Genomic DNA, 13,191 nt, shown 5'->3' with positions numbered 1-13,191 from the left:
TGTGTAGTAATTACAGTAACTGTTTGAATGATTTAAGTCATTAAATAAGAGGTTGGTATCAGGATCAATGCTTGTAATCATAAGATTTGTAGTGAATCTATAGTTAGAATTAAGTAAAAAATAAAGTAATATTCTAAAGCTAAAAAAAAAATAGCACCTGAATTATTTAACAAATGTAAAAATAATGAGCTAAGGTAGTTTTTAAAGCTAAAATAAAGGAGACAATATAAAAGGGACTAAAATAATTTGTGGTGAACAAATAAAGTGATGATCAAATAATGGAGCTTGGGAATATGATAGTAGGTAGTACTTTAAAGGTAATTCTTTAAAGTTAGAATTATAATATAAAATTATAATATAAAAGGGACTAATATAAGTTGTGGTGAACAATAAAGTGGTAATCAAATAATTGCACTAAGGTCTAATATAATGACTTTTGTGGAGTCTATGTTTTGAGCTAGAATGAGCTATAGTACAACTAGATTTAATCTAATAATATAACAATACAAATTAAAAATAGCACCAGTCTCTCACTAGTAGTTAGGAATATAAATGAGGCAGCTTCAAATCCTTGAAGCGAGAGTTGTTCACTAGCACCTGGTAGCTCCCTCTGGACGCTCACTGGGTAGCTCCCTCTGGACGCTCACTGGTAGCTCCCTCTGGACGCTCACTGGGTAGCTCCCTCTGGACGCTCACTGGGTAGCTCCCTCTGGACGCTCACTGGGTAGCTCCCTCTGGACGCTCACTGGGTAGCTCCCTCTGGACGCTCACTGGTAGCTCCCTCCGGACGCTCACTGGGTAGCTCCCTCTGGACGCTCACTGGGTAGCTCCCTCTGGACGCTCACTGGGTAGCTCCCTCTGGACGCTCACTGGTAGCTCCCTCTGGACGCTCATTGGGTAGTTCCCTCTGGACGCTCACTGAGTAGCTCCCTCTGGACGCTCACTGGGTAGCTCCCTCTGGACGCTCACTGGGTAGCTCCCTCTGGACGCTCACTGGGTAGCTCCCTCTGGACGCTCACTGGCAAGGATTGATAAAAGTTTGAGTATGAGGGATCACACGGGGCGAAATAAACCAAGAAAATAACACAGACGATTACACAATCATCTTCCCTGGATGAAGGTCATAAAATTCCAGGATTTAATATACAGCACGGAGGGTGGAGGTAGGGGGTGGTGGTGGTAGGGGGGTGGTGGAGGTAGGGGAGGGTGGTGGGGCTAGGGGACGGTGGAGGTAGGGAGTGGTGGTGGAGGTAGGGGAGGGTGGAGGTAGGGGAGGGTGGTGGGGCTAGGGGAGGGTGGTGGGGCTAGGGGAGGGTGGAGGTAGGTGGGGGGTGGAGGTAGGGGAGGGTGATGGGGCTAGGGGACGGTGGAGGTAGGGGGGTGGTGGAGGTAGGAGAGGGTGGTGGGGCTAGGGGAGAGTGGAGGTAGGGAGTGGTGGTGGAGGTAGGGGAGGGTGGTGGTAGGGGTGGTGGAGGTAGGGGAGGGTGGTGGTAGGGGTGGTGGAGGTAGGGGAGGATGGTGGAGGTAGGGGAGGGTGGTGGAGGTAGAGGAGGAAGGTGGAGGTAGAGGAGGATGGTGGAGGTAGAGGAGGGTGGTGGAGGTAGAGGAGGAAGGTGGAGGTAGAGGAGGATGGTGGAGGTAGAGGATGGTGGTGGAGGAGGATGGTGGTGGAGGTAGAGGAGGGTGGTGGAGGAGGAGGGTGGTGGAGGAGGAGGGTGGAGGTAGAGGAGGATGGTGGAGGTAGAGGAGGGTGGTGGAGGTAGAGGAGGATGGTGGAGGTAGAGGAGGGTAGTGGAGGTAGAGGAGGGTGGTGGAGGTAGAGGAGGTAGAGGATGGTGGTGGAGGAGAATGGTGGTGGAGGTAGAGGAGTGTGGTGGAGGAGGATGTTGGAGGTAGAGGAGGGTGGTGGAAGAGGATGGTGGAGGAGGATGGTGGAGGTAGAGGAGGATGGTGGAGGTAGAGGAGGATGGTGGAGGTAGAGGAGGGTGGTGGAGGTAGAGGAGGATGGTGGAGCTAGAGGAGGGTGGTGGAGCTAGAGGAGGATGGTGGAGGTCGAGGCGGATGGTGGAGGTCGAGGAGGATGGTGGAGGTAGAGGTTGGTGGTGGAGGTAGAGGAGGATGGTGGAGGCAGAGGAGGATGGTGGAAGTAGAGGAGGATGGTGGAGGTAGAGGTTGGTGGTGGAGGTAGAGGAGGGTGGTGGAGGTAGAGGTTGGTGGTGGAGGTAGAGGAGGGTGGTGGAGGTAGAGGAGGTAGAGGATGGTGGTGGAGGAGGGTGGTGGAGGAGGATGGTGGAGGTAGAGGAGGATGGGGGAGGTAGAGGAGGGTGGTGTAGGTAGAGGAGGATGGTGGAGGTAGAGGAGGGTGGTGTAGGTAGAGGAGGATGGTGGAGGTAGAGGAGGGTGGTGGAGGTAGAGAAGGATGGTGGAGGTAGAGGAGGGTGGTGGAGGTAGAGGAGGATGGTGGAGGTAGAGGAGGATGGTGGAGGTAGAGAAGGATGGTGGAGGTAGAGGAGGATGGTGGAGGTAGAGGAGGGTGGTGGAGGTAGAGGAGGATGGTGGAGGTAGAGGAGGGTGGTGGAGGTAGAGGAGGATGGTGGAGGTAGAGGAGGATGGTGGAGGTAGAGGAGGAAGGTGGAGGTAGAGGAGGGTGGTGTAGGTAGAGGAGGATGGTGGAGGTAGAGGAGGGTGGTGGAGGTAGAGGAGGATGGTGGAGGTAGAGGAGGGTGGTGGAGGTAGAGGAGGGTGGTGAAGGTAAAGGAGGGTGGTGGAGGTAGAGGAGGGTGGTGGAAGTAGAGGAGGGTGGTGGAGGTAGAGGAGGGTGGTGGAGGTAGAGGAGGGTGGTGGAGGTAGGAGATGTAAGTTGGTTTTGTCATCGTCAATTAGTTGGATTTTAAATTTCATTTGAAATTTAGTTACATTATTATCGGCAATTTTCATTACAGTTCTTGTTATACGACATTTTATTTCCTTAATTCTCCCATATGTTCAATGTTTCTGTTGACAGTCTTATTATTATTAACCAACTTTTTTGTATGGGATGGGACGTGTACTTAGCTCTGTGAAGACCTGTTTGTGTGCTCTCTGTGAATCTGAACCAGGATGCCCTCTCTTGAGCAACTTTACCAGCAGCTGAGAGAAGAGCTCAGAGTTGCTAAGATGGAGATACGGCGATTAACGGAGGAGAACAAGAGGATTCGTAGTAATCCTTCTGTTGTGAGTCCCCAGGTTAAGAGGGGAGCTTGGTCAGTGGCCGGGCAACATGGAACCAAGCTGAAGATCAAGAAAACGGTTGGAGAGGCAGAAACAACGAGAAACCAGAAGACTACCGTGGAAACTTCCAACCCATTCTCGGTGCTACCTGACGAATGTGAGTGTTCCACCCCCGGGCATCACAGGGGACGCCCCATGAAGGTAAAACATTGTGGGGTTGGGGGAGCAGCCAGATTGGGTACTTGGGGGGCTTAAAAAGGGAAGGGTGGAGGCAGAGGGTTTTTTCCCCTGGGGGATAAAGGGATATTGTTAGCCGTCTGATGACATCATGGGGAGGTAAGGGAGAAAACCCCCTTTTATCTGCCCCATGCGGGAGGAAAATGATGGGGGCAGACGGGGGGAGGAGGACCTGAAAGAAAAAGGGGCCAGCAACAGAAAAATTTGGGAGGAAGGGGGGAAACCTGTCATATGGGGATTTTGCCAAAAGGGGAGTTGAAGAATTTGTCCAGAGAAGGAAAATTTTCCGATGGACAAAACTGGGAAAAAAATGGGTAACATTAAACAAATTTGGGCCCTTTTCTATGGCAGAAATGAGGGGGGAACCCCGGGGGAGGGGGTTTCAATTATTAGGGGGGGGGTTGGGGAGCACTGGCCAACCAGGGGGGGAGTTGTTAGGTTTTTAAAACCAGGAATAGTTAGTGGGAAAGGTGGGAAAACTAGGAAGTCGGGGGTGGGAATATGGGGCCCGGGAAGAACTAGTAATGGGAAAAGGGAGGTGGATATTGGAAACCAGTGGCATTTAATTTAAAAGGACAGAAATTTGGGTTTAGGGAATAAAAAGGAAGGAAGGGTAAAGAGAGAGGAGGGTTTTTAAAATTTTTTATTACACAAATAGTCAAAAGTTGGGAATAAGATGGACGAGTTAACTAAGGCGTGGGCCATGGATATTTTCCCCAAACTGAGACGGGTTTAATTAAAAGGTCGGGAAAATCCTGCAAAAATTTCATTTTTCGGGGCCAAATTTTTCCCCAAGTAGATGGGAAGTATCGGGAAGGGGGTGGGGGCTTTTTTTTGGGTCCAAATTTTTTGGAACTGTTGCAAAAAAAGGAAAAGGGTCAAAGTAACACGACGGGCCCTGTTTGGAAGAATTTTCGGGAGGGCATAAAAATTTAAAAGGGGATATACCGTCCTAAATTTAGATGGGGAATCGGGGAGACTACTATGGGGGGAAAATTGTTGGGGCCCAAAAGGAATGATAAGGGGAAAATTTAGAATGTAGTAATTAAAATAGTCATATTGTTTGGGAAATTTTTTTGACGGGGAATTTTGAATCATACGATTTCTTAGAAGTGCGGATTTTTTTTTAAAGCAGTTTTTTGGAAGAACCTAAAAGGGGGTAATAACCTGTTTGACTTATTTCCCTGGCAAACAATGAATCCCTTTGAAAATTTGGGGTTTAGGGGAATTAAAAAGGCCCACAAATAAATTTTCATGTAGAATTGAATGGAAGTATGATAGTGGGGATTCCAAAAGTAACAGTCCCAGATTTTCGTTTGGGGATTACATAAGAAATTACATCGGGTTGATCAGTAAGAAGAGATTATCAATAAAAAGTTTTCTGAGAAAATACATGCGTCAAAAAACCTTTACCCCTTTACAAAAATTGGGATCAAAAAAATTTGCCCCAAAATGGATGAATAATAGGCGGGAAATATCATTAGGCATAAGAAAGGAATTTATAGGGTATCAAAAAAGGGGTCACCTTATGAATCAAAAAAATTTTAATTGAGGGACATTAAAAGGGATAAGAAAAGTTTAAAAGGGACTATAAAATTAAAAGGGGGATTCTAAAAACCAACCCCAAAAAAGTTTTTTCCAGGTCTATAGAAAAAAAGCGAGATAAGATGGCCCCCAAAAATAACTATGGGCATCTTACTGACAAAGAGAATGAAATGTGCTCGTTTTTAAAAATTATTTTTTTGGTTTTTTCAAGGGGAAGACACTAAAAATTATTCCAGAAATTTAAATTTTTATAGGATCAGAAGATAAATTATGAACATCAAAAATACTAGTGAAATGGCGAAGCAGATGGGCCCAAAGGGCTAAAAAATTTTACCGGGTCCGGGATGGGGTTTTTTCAAGAGTTCAAAAGGGAATGAAAAATGAAGTCTAAAAACCCATTAACTAATATTTTTAATTTATTTTCTTCAAACAGGTGTATGTCGGGATATGTGGAAGATGCATAATGTAATTTTTTTTGGGAAAACCGGGGACAAGTCGTTACCGTCAAATTACCCCCCCAATAAGCCTGACCTAAATTTGGGTAAAAATTTAAATAGAGTCAATTAAAAAGGAGATTATAAGAACCCATCTCGATAAGATAGTTTGGATTAATGATACTCAGATGGATTCAAAAGAGGCTGGTCTTGTCTAACTAATTTATTAATTTCTTCAATTTATTAACTTCTTTTTGAGGTTGTTCCCAAAATTAAAAAAAGATATTATTTACTTGGGATTTTAGTAAGGCATTTGATAGAGTTCCACACCAAAGTTTGGGTTGGGAAGAAAGTAGCAGCTCATGGCTTTGGGATGAATCATGGCTCACAGACGGGAAAGGGGAAAAGAGGTCCAAAAAGGGGGGTTAAATGGGGGGATTGAAAAAGGGTATTTTCCACGGGGATGGGTCTTTTGTTGTTGTTTATAATATATATAAAATGATCTTTTTTTAAGGGAAATTTAAAGTGATATAAAAGAAATTTTCAAGGTTTTAAAAAAGATAGGTGGGATAATTGTTTTCCCAGATTTGGGGAATTTTGGAGGAAAAAAATTTCACTTGGTCAGAAAAGTAGATGACTTCAATTTGGATAATGCAAGGTTCTAAATTTCCGAGGTCCATAAACCCTTTAATTTATAAGTTAAATAATGTAGAACCTTACCCAAACAGATTGGAAAAAAGGATTTGGGGGGTTATGGTAAGCAGCAACCTTAAAAAAACAGCAATGCCTAAGCGAAAAGGTAAAAAGGGGCAAATAGATTACTGGGATTTATTTTCAAAAGGTAAGAACAGAAGTCCAGGGGTCATACCCCTTTTTTCCCTTTTGTTTCCCCAATTATGACCCCAATTTTTTATTACAGAATGACATAAATTGTTAAAAAACATTCAGCGTGGGAGGGCTAAATTTGGGATACATAGCATTGGGAAATCTTCCTTATGAAGAAAGATTGAAGATTTGTTACATTCATTTTTAGACGAAGAATGAGGGGAGCCCTACCGGAAGGGGTAAAATAAAAATAGGTAAAAAAGGGATATTAACAAGGTCTTGAGGGTATCTCCCCCCAGGAGAAACCTGCAGTAATGGATTTAACATAAGAACATAAGAAAGGAGGAACATTGCAGCGGGCCTGGCCCATCCCGGGCAGGTCCTTTACAAATCCCACAACAAACATTTGCCCAAACCCCAAATTTTAATGCCCCCCAAGAAACAAGCCCCGAGGGCAAGTCCCCCCCCAAATCCAACCTCCCCACTCATGTACTTACCCAAACCCTTTTTAAATTTAAAAACTCCCCAAAAAGTCCTAGCCTCAAAAACCCCAAACCCTAGGAGACTGTTCCCCCTATCAACTACCCTTTTTTCCAAACCAATACTTTCCTATGCCCTTTAAATCAAAACTTATCTAATTTAAACCAAAATGGGGTTCTTTTGGAGAGAAAATCCTCAAGACCCTGTTAATACCCCCTTTTTTAAATACCATCTTCCCCTTTATACATTTTGATCAGGTCCCCCCTCTTTCCCTTCTTTCAACAAGTGAATGTAACTTAAGAGTCTTCAATCTTTCTTTAAGGAAGTTTTTAAATCAATGTATTAATTTAGTCACCCCAGCTAAAAAGTTTTCTAACGAATTTTTGTCCATTCTGAAATGGAGACCAGAATTGAGCCGCATAATCTAGGTGAGGCCTTACAAGATGTATAAAGCCAAAGACCTCCACTTTGTTTTTTACACCCTTTAATAAACCCGGAATCTATTTTTCCTTTTTTTTCGTACGCTTTGGGGATTGCTGTCTTGGTTTCGTTGCCACCAAACCCCCCCAAATCCTTTTGCAAAACTGTATGGCTAAGTTTTCATTATTTAACTTATGGGGGGTTTGGGGTTTTGGGCACCCCAGCCTTGGAACCTTGCATTTTCTCATTTAAGTGCATCTGCCAATTTTTCTGACCAAGAGTAGAATTTGCTAAATCCTCCTGAAGTTCCCCCAACATCTACGTTTGAATCAATTATCCCCCCCCACTTTAAAAAATCGAATTTGCTTTATATCATCATAATTCCCTTTATCAAGATCGTTGAAAAATTATAAAAAACAACGGGGCCCAAAACTGATCCCTGTGGGGAAAGCCACCCGTTAAAATCCCCCCCGGGTTTAACCCCATTTTTGGACACTTCGCTTTTCCCCTCTGTGAGCCCTGATTTGATCCACGAGAGCACCTTCCTCTAATGCCATGAGCTGTTTCTTTTTTCAACAACTTTGGGAACCCCATCAAAAGCCCTTTCTTAAAATTTTAAGTAAAAAATATCAAATTTTTATCGTGGGCAACAGCCCGCAAACCATTTAAGAAAAAACAATAGTTAGACAAGACTGGCCTCGGGAAACCATGCTGAGGGATCAATTTAAACAAGCTTGGTTTTTCGGGGATGGCTTTTATAATCTCAGCTTAATTTACTTTTTGGGAATTTGCCTACAATTGAGGTCAGGCTTATTGGGCGGTAATTGACGGTAACGACTTGTTCCCTGTTTAAAAATAGGAATTACATTAGCCATCTTCCACATATCAGACACTACACCTGTTTGAAGAGATAAATTAAAAATATTAGTTAATGGTTCACAGAGTTCCATTTTGCATTCCTTAAGAACCCTTGAAAAAAGCTCATCAGGACCCTGCGACTTATTTTGCTTCAGTCTGTCTATCTGCTTCACAACCATTTCACTAGTGACGTGATGTTACAAAATTTATCTTCTTCATACCCACTATAAAAATTAGTTACTGGAATATTGTTACTGTCTTCCTGTGCAAAATCCGAGAGAAAATAATTATTTAAAATCGAGCACATTTCATTCTCTTTGTCAGTAAGATGCCCTTAGTTATTTTTAAGGGGACCTATCTTATCTCTAACTTTTGTTCTATAGACCTGGAAAAAAACTCTTTGGGTTAGTTTTAGAATCCCTAGCAACTTTAATTTCATAGTCTCTTTTATCTTTTCTAATCCCCTTTTTAATGTCCCTCTTAATGTCAATATACTGATTCATAAGATGACCCTCACCTCTTTTGATACGCCTATAAATTTCATTCTTTTGCCCTAGTAGATATTTCAGCCTATTATTCATCCATTTTGGGTCATTTCTATTTGATCTAATTTCTTTATACGGGATAAACGTTCTTTGAGCCTCATGTATAGTGTTCAGAAAACTGTCATACTGATAGCTCTCTTCGTTACCCCAGTCAACAGATGATAAGTGTTCTCTAAGCCCATCGTAATCTGCTAAGCGAAAATCTGGGACTGTTACTGAGTTATCGCTACTATCGTAGTTCCATTCAATGCTAAATGTAATTGATTTGTGGTCGCTAGCACCCAGTTCCTCTGAAATTTCTAAATTATTAACAAGGGATTCATTGTTTGCCAGAACTAAGTCAAGCAGGTTATTTCCCCTTGTAGGTTCTGTCACAAACTGCTTCAAAAAACAATCCTGAACTACTTCTAAGAAGTCATATGATTCTGAATTCCCAGTCAAGAAATTCCAATCAATATGACTAAAGTTAAAGTCTCCTAGAATTACTACATTATCGTGCCTTGTGGCCTTAACAATTTCCTCCCACAGTAGTCTCCCTTGGTCCCTATCTAAGTTTGGGGGACGGTATATCACTCCTAAAATCAGTTTTTCATTCCCCTCTGAAAATTCTATCCAGACAGACTCTGTATGTGTTATTTCAGACTTTATACCCGTTTTTATACAACAGTTCAAGCTATCTCGGACATACAGTGCCACCCCACCCCCTTCCCGATACTTCTATCTACTTGGAACAATTAAAACCCTGAATGAGACATTCTGCAGGCATGTCCCGACTTTTTGAATTAAACCACGTTTCAGTTAAGGCAAATACATCAATGTTACCTGCACTAGCAACTAATCTCAACTCGTCCATCTTATTCCTAGCACTACGGCTATTAGCATAATAAACATTGAAACACTCTCCTTTCTCTTTACCCTTCCTGCTCATTTCTGTTTTTCTACTAAACCTATTACTGTCCTTATCACCCAGTGTCACTGGCTTTTCAATATCTACCTCGTTCTGCTTATTACTAGTTCCCTAGAACTCATAATATTACTACACTGGGACTTCACTGTTTTCCTGCCAAAACCCATACCACTAACTATTCCTAGTTTAAAGTACTAACAGCTCCCTCCACTGCAGTTGCCAGTGCTCCCACCCCAGACCTAGATAAGTGAACCCCATCCCTGGCATACATGTCATTTCTGCCATAGAAGAGGTCCCAGTTGTCAATGAATGTTGCCGCATTTTCCTTACAGTATTTGTCCATCCAGCAATTGACACCAATTGCCCTGGACAACCATTCATTTCCAACTCCTCTCCTTGGCAAAATACCACATATGACAGGGTTCCCACCCTTCCTCCTAATTATTTCTATTGCTGACCTATACCTGCTAATCAGGTCTTCACTCCTACGTCTACCAACATCGTTGCCTCCAGCACTGAGACAGATAATAGGATTGCTCCCATTACCTCTCATGATGTCATCCAGATGGCTAACATTATCCTCCATCCCAGCCCCAGGAAAGCAAACCATTTGTCTCCTACTCCTGTCCTTCAAGCAGAACGCGCTATCCATATACCTAACTTGGCTATCCCCAACAACAGCAATATTCTTACCTTCCTTGGTGTTGTTCGTCGTGACGTTCCCAGTAGTCGACTCACATTCGTCGGGTAGCACTGAGAATGTATTAGATGTTTCCACAACAGTTTCCACGGCAGTCTCTTTCTTCTTCGTCGTTTCTACCTTTCCATTCGCCTTCTTGATTGTCAACTTCGTTCCCTGCTGTCCAGCCACTGACCAGTTTCCTTTCTTGACCTGAGGACTCAAAACAGGAGGACTACTACGAATCTTCTTGTTTTCCTCGGTCAGTCGCCGAATCTCCATCTTTGCCATCCTCAATTCACCTGCCTCATTGTAATGGGAGCCCTTGACGTTAATACGTCATTGAAACCGGTATCGATGGTTTACCTGGAGAGGGTTTCGGGGGTCAACGCCCCCGCGGCCCGGTCAGAGACCAGGCCTCATGGTGGATCCGGGTCTGATCAACCAGGCTGTTACTGCTGGCCACACGCAAGCTGACGTAAGAACCACAGCCCGGTTGGTCAGGTACCGACTTTAGGTGCCTGTCCAGTTCCTTCATGAAGACAGCCAGGCGTCTATTGGTAATCCCCTTTATGTATGCTGGGAGGCAGTTGAACAGTCTTGGGCCCCGGACACTTATTGTGTTGTCTCTCAGTGTACCCGTGGCGCCCCTGCTTTTCATCGGGGGAATGTTGCATCTCCTGCCGAGTCTTTTGTTTTCATAGGGAGTGATTTTCGTGTGCAGGTTTGGTACCAATCCCTCCAGGACCTTCCAAGTGTATATTATCATTTATCTCTCGCCTGCGTTCGAGGGAATACAGATCAAGGGCCTTCAATCGTTTCCAGTAGTTTAGGTGCCTTGTCGTACTTATGTGTGCCGTGAAAGTTCTATGTACACTCCCCAGGTCTGCAATGTCGCCAGCCTTGAAGGGGGCCGTTAGTGTACAGCAGTATTCCAACCTAGAGAACACAAGCGATTTGAAGAGATGTGATGTTGAACATCTTCACTTCTTTCGTCTGTTGGTACGTTGAACCTCAGCTGACTTGACTATCACTTGTCCACAAGTTCAATCTGTGAACTGGATCCCTGGATAATGGACACAGAGAATCACTAGTGATACCTCACTTAGAAGAGATGACATGGGTTAGCATTTCAGTCTTGTAAGATCTTTGCTTCAGTTCTGCTAATAATCATTCGTACACGATTAAGCAACGCGGAGAATAGTTTCTCCACTGTACAGGTTTACTCGCTATATCCAAAATTATTCATGACAGGGAGAGTAGTTCTTCCTGGAGACTGTCGCTGCCCTGACTGCCAAGCGGGTGTGACATCATTTACAGTTATTGTAATCGCAGTTAAGTAAGAGCTTATATGGAGAGAAGAGAATTTCCTTTTGTGCTGAGTTGGTGAAATAATTTCACAGTGTGTGGGTTTACTATCTGACTTTGTAGAAATTATACAAGACACAAGTGACATGTAAACATAAGAACATAAGAAAGAAGGAACACTGCAACAGGCCTTCTGGCCCATGCGAGGCAGGTCCAAGTCTCCTATCGGCTTAAGCCAATGCCCCAACCTAGTCAAGTCACATTCACTTAAGGAAGGAGCACGGCATCTGACCTAGTAGCACAAGCTAGTCAGGTCCAACTCGCACCCACTCATGCATTTATCTAACCTATCTTTAAAACTACACAACTTTTTAGCCTCTATAACTGGACTCATGAGCTTGTTCCACTCATCCACAACTCTATTACCAAACCAGTGCTTTCCTATATCCTTCCTGAATCTGAATTTTTCTGACTTAAAGCCATTGCTGCGAGTCCTGTCTAGGCTAGATATTTTTAGCATGCTATTTACATCCCCTTTATTTATTCATGTCTTCCATTTATACACCTCAATCACATCCCCCTTAATTCTACGCCTTTCTAGAGAGTGCAGATTCAGGGCCCTCAGTCTATCCTCATAGGAAAGATTTCTGATACATGAACTTTGTCATCCTCCTTTGTATGTTTTCCAAAGCATTTATCTCCATTCTGTAATACGGTGACCAAAACTGTACAGCATAATCTAGTTGAGGCCTAACCAAGAATATACAGAGTTGAAGAACAACCTGAGGACTCCTATTATTTATGCTTCTTGATATGAAGCCAAGGATTCTGTTCGCTTTATTGCGAACACTTACAACCCTGTTAATCTCTTTACAAAAGAATTTACACTAACAACTAAAATTTTATCAAAAGGACATGGTACCTTCGGTATTTTTTGTCAACATATAATGTATATGTCGGTATGTACTCATGATAGTGAAACAGCTGTGTTTGTGGGTGTGGTCTTTGTTATGGTTACATCAGCTGTAGACACTGACCCAGTGCTCGACGTATATTTGCTTAGTCACTCGTCACATAGTCGAATTTACAATCGCAATCTGCCTGTTGTAGCTCCCAGCACCTTTATTTACTGTCAGGTTTCTGCTGACAATGTATTCAGGTGTAGATGCCAGCTCTGATGACTTTATTGGATCAAAGAGTGTGGATTATTTGACTCCAAGGTGCTGGTTATCGAGTGTAATGCCACTAGTTATATTATCAGGTTAGAGGCATATTGTGATGAATGGTTTGAAAAACCGACAAGTTGAAGATTGAGACACTTATGCAGCATATGGGAATCTTTATTCAGGAAACGTTTCGCCACACAGTGGCTTCATCAGTCCAATACAAAGAGGAAGGCGTAAGGAGAGGAGGAGTATGAGGTAATCAGTCCCTCAGCCTGGAGTCGATGTGTTCAGTCCATCAATCTGGACTGAACACATCGACTCCAGGCTGAGGGACTGATTACCTCATACTCCTCCTCTCCTTACGCCTTCCTCTTTGTATTGGATTGATGAAGCCACTGTGTGGCGAAATGTTTCCTGAATAAAGATTCCCATATGCTGCATAAGTGTCTCAATCTTCCATCAACAAACAGATCTACCTGGGGTGGAAGGTACGGGAGTATTTATAGTCAGGTTCAGAATGGTGAGGTCAGGTGGAGAATGCTGCATCTGATGATCTACCGGGTGGGGTTATAGAGTC

General features: G+C 43.5%; 1 long non-coding RNA gene across 1 annotated transcript in view; it reads left to right on the top strand.

Moving 5' to 3' along the window:
* The window catches only part of LOC128687332 (uncharacterized), a 237,000-nt gene that overhangs the window by 32,063 nt on the left and 191,746 nt on the right, over positions 1-13,191 (top strand). The gene's annotated exons all lie outside the window — the stretch shown is intronic.

This window comes from Cherax quadricarinatus, chromosome 40 (assembly GCF_038502225.1).
Source record: "Cherax quadricarinatus isolate ZL_2023a chromosome 40, ASM3850222v1, whole genome shotgun sequence".
Lineage (NCBI taxonomy): Eukaryota > Metazoa > Arthropoda > Malacostraca > Decapoda > Parastacidae > Cherax > Cherax quadricarinatus.
Note: the sequence above shows the minus strand (reverse complement) of the source record. Positions and strands in the feature narration are given on the sequence as shown.